This window comes from Hyla sarda, chromosome 6 (genome assembly GCF_029499605.1).
Source record: "Hyla sarda isolate aHylSar1 chromosome 6, aHylSar1.hap1, whole genome shotgun sequence".
Lineage (NCBI taxonomy): Eukaryota > Metazoa > Chordata > Amphibia > Anura > Hylidae > Hyla > Hyla sarda.
In genome coordinates, this window is record NC_079194.1 from 171,591,779 (window position 1) to 171,601,521 (window position 9,743).

Genomic DNA, 9,743 nt, shown 5'->3' on the forward strand with positions numbered 1-9,743 from the left:
ATGTAAATTCTAGCATCGACATCTGTATGTAAACCTTTCTATGCACAGTAAATGGTCATGGACGTATGACTGATATGAAAGCTAAGAACCTATGTACAGTATAATGCTGTGTATGACTGCACAGTGTAAAAGAACATAAAATGCTATCAATACTTACAGTATAGTAGCATAAATATTATGAATGTATGCCCGGAATGAATGCTATGCAGTTATGTACCGTATGAATACTATTAGCCTATAAAACAGTATAAATGCTATGAGCAAATGTACCATATAAAGCTATGAGCATATGTACCAATATGCGTGAAAGTACCATAAATGATGAGCAAATACCATATAATAATACGAGCAAAAGTACCATATAAGCTACGACCATATGTACAGTATAAATACTATAAGCGTGTGCATAGTATAAGACTACAAGAGTATGTGCAGTATAAATGATATGAGCATATGTACATTATAAATTATGTAAATGTATACAGAGTAGTGCTGGGAGGTATGACCAAAAATGTGGCGGTTCCACGGTATTTGACTGTATTTTTTTCCCACTCATTTACCCTTAATCCCCTCCCCCCCCCCTCTTCCCCTCGAATGAATTATCAGCCACAGTGCGCTGGGGAACTAATCATATATGATAGAAGTTCTGCAGTGCCCGCGGCCTACTGGCTTTCTGTGCAGGGGGAGGAGACAGCTTCTATTCTCCGAACAGAAGTCCTGCGCCGGCGGCTCACAACTTTCCAGAGCTTACAGGTAACATGATTAGTTCCCCGATGTGGGGACAGCGCTGCAGCTGATAGTTCATTCATTCGAGGGGAGGGGGTGGGGAGGTGCCGGAATTGCGGTATAGGGAAAAATTAATATCGTACAGAAAAAAACACACCGGTATCCGTATGAACCAGTATACCACCCAGCACTAATAGAGAGCATTGCTGCCGATCACTATGCATAGTAATACTATGAGCGTATGCACAGTACAAATGCCACAAATGTCCGAATAGCACAAATGCCATGGTCGCACAAACACAAACACCACGAGCGCACACGCAGCACAAACATCATGAACACAAATGCCAAGAGCGCATGCCTAGCACAAATGCTAAGAGTGCATGTGCAGCATAAATACTATAAATGTATGAAGAATGAGATTGTATAAACAGTATAAATACCATGAACGTGTGAACAGTATAAATGCTGAGTGTAAGAACAGTGTAATGTCTAGAATGAATGAACAATATGAATGCCATGAGCATATGACAGTATAAATGCCATGAGAATATGGACAGTATAAATGCCATGAGCATGAGGACAGTAAAGCCATAAACATATGAACAGTATAATACTATAACCGTATGAATCGTATAAATGCCAAGAGCATATGAACAGTATATATGTCATGAGCGAGTGAAGAATATAAAAGCCATGAGCGAGTGAACAATATAAAAGCCATGAGCATGTGAACAATATAGGAGCGTGTGAACAATATAAGTGCCATGAGCGTATGAACCATAAAAAATGCCATGAGCATATGAGCAGTATAAATGCCATGAACAGTATAAATATCATGAGAGTATGAACAGTATGAATGCCATGAGTTTGTGAATGCCATAAACAAATGAACAGTATACATGCCATGAGCATATGGACAGTATAAATGCCATGAGCATATGGACAGTAAAGCCATAAACGTATGAACAGTATAAATACCATGAGCGTATGAACTATATAAATGCCATGAGCAGTATAAATGCCATGAGTGTATGAACAGTATAACTGCCATGAGCATATGCTTAGTATGAATGCCATGAGCGTATGAACAGTATAAATGCCATGAGCATATAAACAGCATAAATGCCATGAGCGTATGAAAATATAAATGTCATGAGCACATGAACAGTATGAAAGCCATGAGCGTATGAACAGTATGAATACATGAGCGTATGAACAGTTTAAATGCCATGAGCGTATGAACAGTATCAATGCCATGAACGTATGAACAGTATAAATGCCATGACCTTATGAACAATATAAATGCCATGAGCGTATGAACAGTATGAATGTCATGAGCGTATAAACAATATAAATACTATGAGCGTATGAACAGTATAAATACTATGAGCGTATGATTAACAGCCCATACTCCCACCTTGGTTCGTTGAGGTTCAGCATTCTCAGCATCCTCACTACACAACCGAACGCAAAACAGTTAGACCCTCTCATCCCGCATTGACTATGGGGGAGATTTATCTAACCTTTTGTAGAGGAAAAGTTGACCAGTTGCCCATAGCAACCAATCAGATTGCGTCTTTCATTTTTCAGAGGCCTTTTTAAAAATGAAGCAATAAAACGGATCCCTCCAAGGAACAGCCCAGGATAGAGGCAGCGCACAAGACTCCAAAGGTAAAATGGTTTATTTACCCGGCATGCAACGCGTTTCGCTGGATAACCAGCTTCATCAGGCATGTTGAGGGTAGAGACACATAGGGTATTTATACACAATAGTTAACCCGCACATTGCTGGAATGAAAGCAATAGGCAGGAGCACATAAAACACACACATAAAAACTAGTGAAATAAAAAATTATATATATCACATACCTTACTAAAAATTTTTAGATATAAATATAAGTAAAATATAAAATATATCAATAAATATGTAATGTAATTATAATATGATAATAGAAGGCAAGTCAAGTTACACAGCGTTCTCAATCATCTCATTTAAATCACCAGGGAAAAGGGAACCAAGTGAAAAAATCCAGTATGATTCTCTATTAATTAGCCTTTGAAAACGATTTTTTATAATGGATGGTATAACTTCAATGATTTTTAATTTTAGACAGTCAAAATTACCGGAGTGAATTTGACATATATGTTGTGAGACACTGTGTAGCATGAATTGCCTTCCCACATTGGACCGATGTTTATTCATGCGGGACCGCACCATCTGAACGGTGCGGCCCACATACTGCAAACCGCAAATACAAGATAAAAGGTAAACCGCATAGCTGCTTTCGCAATCATGCGTTCCCTTAATCCGAAAGAAATTTTTCGAAATATTACAAACAAAATTGTCACCTTTTTCTACCATGATACAGCATTTACATCTCATTTTTCCACAAGGGATGGTACCATTATCCTGTCCTACACGATTAGATGTAACAAAACGATTGTTCCTCAGACAATCACTAGGGGCCACCAGATTCCGCAGATTTTGTGATCTGCGGAATGTGACACCTGGGTGGTCAGACAAAATATCTTTAAGAAATCGGATCACCTTTTAATATGTACCAATATTTATTAAGTGTTGTTTTTATCTTGGGTGCTGCACAATTAAAATTGGTGACAAAATTGTGACTATAATTCTTATTGGATTTTTTACTATTTTTACATTTATCAATTTTACATTTATCAATTGTAAGATTTATAATTTCTTTCTCGATATTCATCGCAACAGTTTTATCAATTATTAAATCCTCTTGTCGTTGTACCTTAGCCTGATTGAAAGCTTTATTTAGAATCGATTTTGGATAGTTTTTCTCTCTAAAGCGATTCTGTAAAATACGCGATTGTTCCAAAAAGTCAGAATTAGATGTACAATTTTTTCTGATACGCAAATATTGCCCATAGGGCACATTACGAATCCACTGGGGATAATGGGAACTATTGAAATCCAACAGGCTATTTATGTCCACTGGTTTAAAAAATGTTTTTGGTTTTATACGGCCATCCGAATCCTTTCTGAGTTGAAGATCAAGAAAATCAATAGAGGAAGAAGAGCAGTGTATAGTGAATTTTAAACCCCAGGTGTTCAAATTAAGAGTGTCAACAAAATCGTGTGCTTGAGAGAAAGAGCCTGTCCAAATAATGAACAGGTCATCAATACATCGCCTATAAAAGGCGACATACTGATTAAAAACAGGGGACTGTGCGATATGGGAGGACTTGAAACGCCCCATAACCAAATTAGCATAACTAGGGGCGAATCGAGTCCCCATCGCACAGCCCCTGCATTGTCTGTAAATAATGTCATTAAAACTAAAAATGTTGTGTTCTAAAATAAAAAAAATAGATTCAATAATAAACAGTGCTTGGTTGAGTGAAAATTTACCATCTGAAAGGAGAACCTCCTTTATGGCCGCTAGACCTATAGAGGTGGTAATATTAGAATAAAGTGCACAAACATCGAGTGTCAAAAACAAAAAATCAGCCGGAAAAATAATATTACTAACCTCCCTAATTAACTGTGTGGAATCTTTAAGATAGGAGGGAAGAGAAAGAACAAAAGGTTGTAAGAATAAATCTATATAATGTGATAAATTACAAGTGAGTGAACCTACACCAGAAATAATAGGACGTCCTGGAGGACAAAATAGGGATTTGTGCAACTTAGGTAGATAGTAAAAAATAGGTAAAGAGTAATTTTTCACTGATAAAAAATCACATTCTTTTTTATTTAACAAATTATTATCAGTAGCACTTTTTATAAGCTCTTTATATTCCACAAAATACCTAGGGGAGGGATCGTTCGCCAAAATTTCATAATACTCCTTATCAGAAAGGATTCTGAGGGCCTCATCAATATACGCAGATCTATCCAAAACTGCAACTCCGCCCCCCTTATCAGCGGGGCGGATAATTATAGAGGAATTATCCTGTAGACTTTTTACAGCCTGTTGTTCAACAGCACTTAAATTATCTTGTATTTTGCCAAAATTATGGCTATCACGTAAAGAACAAAGTTCTTTTGAAACAATCTGATAAAAAGTATCCACATAAGGGCCTTTGTTATGGATAGGGTAAAATGATGAAGGGAGAGTTACTTTTACATGCTTAATTTCAGTATTCCTTAAGGTATCCAGAGATGATGAGACATTTATATTGGATTGCCCCAACAATGGATCCTCTACTAGGGTGTTACGTTTATTCAAAAGGGTAAAATGTCTACTAAGTGTAAGTTTACGTGTAAACTGATTCAAATCTAAAAATAGTTGGAAATTGTTTGGTAACGAAACTGGACAAAAGGATAACCCTTTTGATAATAAATCGCTCTCATTTTGGGCAAAGACATAAGAAGATAAATTGAAAATTTTTATTTTACCATCATTATCTCTAACTATGTTCTTAGGAAAACTTGATTCAGAATTTATTGTAACAGATTTTTGTTCTTCTTGGAATCTGGACTGGGACCTTTTTGATTTATTTTTTCTACCTCCCCTGCAACCTCGATGTCGAATTTTCTTTTTATTGACTTTGTTGCAATTGGCTGAAAATATTGGGTGATACGGTTGGTGGTGACACACTCCTCCGTGTGTTGGAGTGTGACAGTGCTGGCAATTATAGGACGGGAGCCTAAAAAAAGGCTAGAGTCAGAAATAGTATCTACCGGACTATGAAGCAAAGTAGAAGAAGAAACATTATGTACCGTAAGTATAGAACTATTGAAAATAGTATCTTCTGACATAGATTCATCACCACAGGGTCCATCAACAGGTGGATCCATTATGTGGATCGGATTCACATGTTGCGGTAGTGTCTGAACTAGTTTTTCAAATTGCAAAATATTTGGAACCTGGTTTGTATGCTGCAATGAAGGAGCAGCATGCAGTACCATATTCACAGATTGATTAGTATTAATTAATTTTTGCGGTAAAGGGGTAACTTGTTGTAATCCTTTTCCGAGTTGGTTTTCACACGGCATAACCAATAACTTAGGGTCTATGGGTACCCTTGGTGTATTCTGTTTTTTATGAAATCTAGAGTTATAAATCAAACGACTCCCATTAGAAGGAGACCTCGAATCGTGATGGTTTTTTACATTATATTTCCCTTTATAATTATTCTTATTTGAGTAACCACTAAAATTCGTACTCGGATATCTTTTTGGAACTGCACCCATACTCTGTGGTCTTAAATTCACATTAGCAACATCTGAATTCAAAACCTTATTCGCATCATTAACGTTAAAGCCCATCTGGGTGCTAGTAATTGTTTCAACTAGAGGTGTAACAGCTATAGTCGCATCGACTTTACCAGTAGTGTGAATACCTACTGACGATGGTAATACAGAGGAATCAGCAGCAAAATCATGATTAGTTTCCATATGTTTGGGATTGTTGTGGCTATATCTGGGCCATTTGCGAACTTGGCCACAGGCATAGTCATTCAAATCCCTATTAAACTTATGTGCTTTTTTATTAATAATATCAAGTTCAAATTTTTTTTTAAATGAGAGAAGGGACCTGATTGGTTGCTATGCGCAATATCACATATCGTTGGTAGTCTGGAAAAGTAATAGGTGTATATAAGTCATATTTGGATAAGAGACTGCATGTGCCATTTCCAACTTGCTTTTGCATACTGAATATAAATCTTTGCATTTTCCATACGGAGGTAGTTTATATATTGGACGGCTATCCTTGTACTTGTAGTCCATCATCCTCTAAATTGACTACTGCCTGCATACACTAGCACATATCCAAAACGTTCTTCCTCCCTCCAGACTTGTGATTATAAAGTTATATGTGTAGATTATATGTTATCTATTTTGATCTCACATATTAACAATACATTAGCATTACTGTCATAACCTGGCATTTATCTATTGTACAACGATATCCAAGTATCTAATAATTTATAAAGGTATTGTGTCTACTTTTTGGTATTTCTGGCTTTAAAGGGGTTATAAAACTAAGGATATATTAGGCCCCTTTCACACTACCGTTAGGCTCCTGTAAAAACTCCCGTCATGAACTCCCATCAGAAAGTCCACAAAACAGCCATCAAAAAATCCCATTCATGTCAATAGGATTTTTGACCATCCTTCAGCACCAGTTATGTCCCGTTATGACTAACGTCTGTTTTTTTTTTGAAGGCACAAATAACTGTGCATTCACTCATTTTTGTCCTGTCAAAAATAACGGTGGAATAACGGCTGTTAAAATTTTAACACAGTCTATGGCTGACGGTTGTGACAAAGAAAATTGTTAGCGCCCGTCATTTACACCTTCCGTTATGAACAGTTATTGCTACTGAGCATGCTCAGTACAGCATTACAACCAGAAAGTCACTTGGAAAAAGGGGGGGGGGGATCTTTTCAGACATCTTTTTTCTGGAAAGAGCTAGGCCTCAGTGTGGACATCATCCACCCAGACATACCCAAAAACCCTAACGTTGGACTTCATCCAGTTTTTCAGAAGGTGGGTACAAGGTTGGCTGTGATTACTGTTGGATTGCGACTTTATTGCATGTTGATTGTGAACGTGTGCTTAGTGATTGTGCGCCGTGTGAATGTAATATCTCCATATATTGAATGCGTTCATGTGTGGGCATAAGTGGGTATACCATGCATGTGTGCAGGATCATTTTGGACTGTGTGGCACCACCATGCGCATGTCTCCTGACCAACATGTGGATGCCACTTTGCAGACTGTGTGCATTTTCACAATGCTTTCATGTGTGAGCATGAGTGGGAATACCATGCATGTGTGCAAGATAATTTTGGGCCGTGTGGCACCACCATGTGCATGTCTCCTGACCGACATGTGGATGCCACTTTGCAGACTGTGTGCATTTTCGCAATGTGTTCATGTGTGGTCATGTTTTTCATATGATTTATTATAATAATGTCTTTTCCATTTTTTTACAGCTTGTCATAAAATCATCATAAAGCATCACCATCCATCATGCCATCAAAGAAGGTGATGAAAAAAAACACCCAGGCCCATTGTGAGTATCTTTATATATGTCCAGTAGCAAGAGATGGTTTGGTCGATTTTTTTTAAAACCTGTGAGGAGGAAAAGTTGACCAGTTGTCAATAGCAACCAATCAGATCACTTCTTAAATTTTTACTGTAGCCTTGTTAAAAACAAATGAAGAATATGGTTGTTGCTATGGGCAACTGGTTTTATTTTACTCTCAACAGGTTGTGATAAATCTCTACCAGTACCCAGGTACTACAGAACCAGATTTGTCTACATGTTATCATATCATAATGTTTGTATTTTAGGCCATCGTGGATAAGGAGACTAGTGTGAGTATTTTGGTTCAATTGGAATAAAATTATTACAGTCAATGTCCATCTTTTCTAACATTAAAAATGTTTTCAATAGTTAGAGGAAGAAAGACGTCTTTCATATATCGGTCCCATTTTTTAATGCTCATTCTTAAGATTTGTGGTGTCTGTTCTCCTAATTCTTCTTTGTTGTTCCAGGCATACAAATCAAGACAATTTCTTGTCTAACCATTTCTCGTTTACTAATGGCAAAATCTAAAAATGTTTTCTTTTTTTCTTTTTAGGACAACTTTAAGTGTCTCTGATGCCGCCCCCTGAAAAGAAGAGCTGACTCAACTCATCTATTTTTTCATGACCTCTTTGAGCAGAAAAATGGCTGTTAAAATGCAGGAACATGATGGCAGTGTGAAAGAAGCCTTAGTGGTCATTCTCGCAAGGGCCCTGCACTTTGCTTCTACTTTCTATATATACCCCCTTAATTTCCTATTATTTTAACCTCTTAAGGACTTAGGGCGTACCTGTACACCCTAAGCCCGGTCCCTTTGCAAAAAAAGGGGTCACGCCATGACCCCGCATCACACCGGGTCGATCCCGGCTGCTAACGATAGCCAGGACCCTGGGCTAACAGCGTGCGGCACTGATCGTTGTGCCGCACGCTGTTAACCCTTCAGACACGGTGATCAAAACGAAAGTAAACGGTTCACGGCAGCTCAGTCGGGCTGATCGGGACATCGCGATAAAATCGCGATGTTCCGATCAGCTGGGATGCAGGCGGAGGTCTCCTTACCTCTCTCCGCGGCGTCCGATCGGGGATTGATTGCTCCAAGCCTGAGCTACAGGCTTGAGCAATCGAGCCCCTATCTGACTGATCCCTGCAAAGCTATGGCTTTACAGGGATCAGCATAGGAGATCAGTGTGTGCAGTGTTATAGGTCCCTATGTGTTATAGTCCCTAAAGTTAGTCATTTAACCCCTTCCCTATTAAAAGTTTGAATCACCCCCCTTTTCCCATAAAAAAAACTGTCTAAATAAAAATAAAAATGTGGTATCGCTGCATGCGAAAATGTCTGAATTATAAAAATATATCGTTAATTAAATTGCACGGTCAATGGCGTGCGCACAAAAAAAAATCCAAAGTCCAAAATAGTGTATTTTTGGTCACTTTTTATATCATGAAAAAATGAATAAAAAGCAATCAAAAAGTCCGATCAATATAAAAATTGTATCGATAAAAACGTCAGAACACGGCGCAAAAAATTAGCCCTCATACTGGCCCGTACGCGGAAAAATAAAAAAGTTATAGGGGTTAGAAGATGAGAATTTTTAACATATAAATTTTCCTGCATGTAATTATGATTTTTTTTCCGAAGTACGACAATTTCCAACCTATATAAGTAGGGTATCATTTTAACCGTATGGACCTACAGAATAAAGATAAGGTGTTATTTTTACCGAAAAATGCACTGCGTAGAAACGGAAGCCCCAAAATTTTACAAAATGACATTTTTTCTTCAATTTTGTCGCACAATGATTTTTTTTCCCCGTTTCGCTGTGGATTTTTGGGCAAAATGACTAATGTCACTGCAAAATAGAATTTGTGGCGCAAAAAATAAGCCATCATATGGATTTTTAGGTGCAAAACTGAAAGCGTTATGATTTTTAGAAGGTGAGGAGGAAAAAATGAAAATGCAAAAACGGAAAAATGCTGCGTCCTTAAGGGGTTAATGTT

At 37.6% G+C, this 9,743-nt stretch overlaps 1 long non-coding RNA gene across 1 annotated transcript; it reads left to right on the forward strand.

Moving 5' to 3' along the window:
* The first annotated feature begins 2,361 nt into the window (after window positions 1–2,361).
* Window positions 2,362–8,599, forward strand: LOC130277657 (uncharacterized). The gene is made up of 4 exons (XR_008845512.1): window positions 2,362–2,400; window positions 7,649–7,728; window positions 8,010–8,033; window positions 8,300–8,599. It is a non-coding gene; the product is annotated as an uncharacterized LOC130277657 (long non-coding RNA).
* Window positions 8,600–9,743: the final 1,144 nt, after the last annotated feature.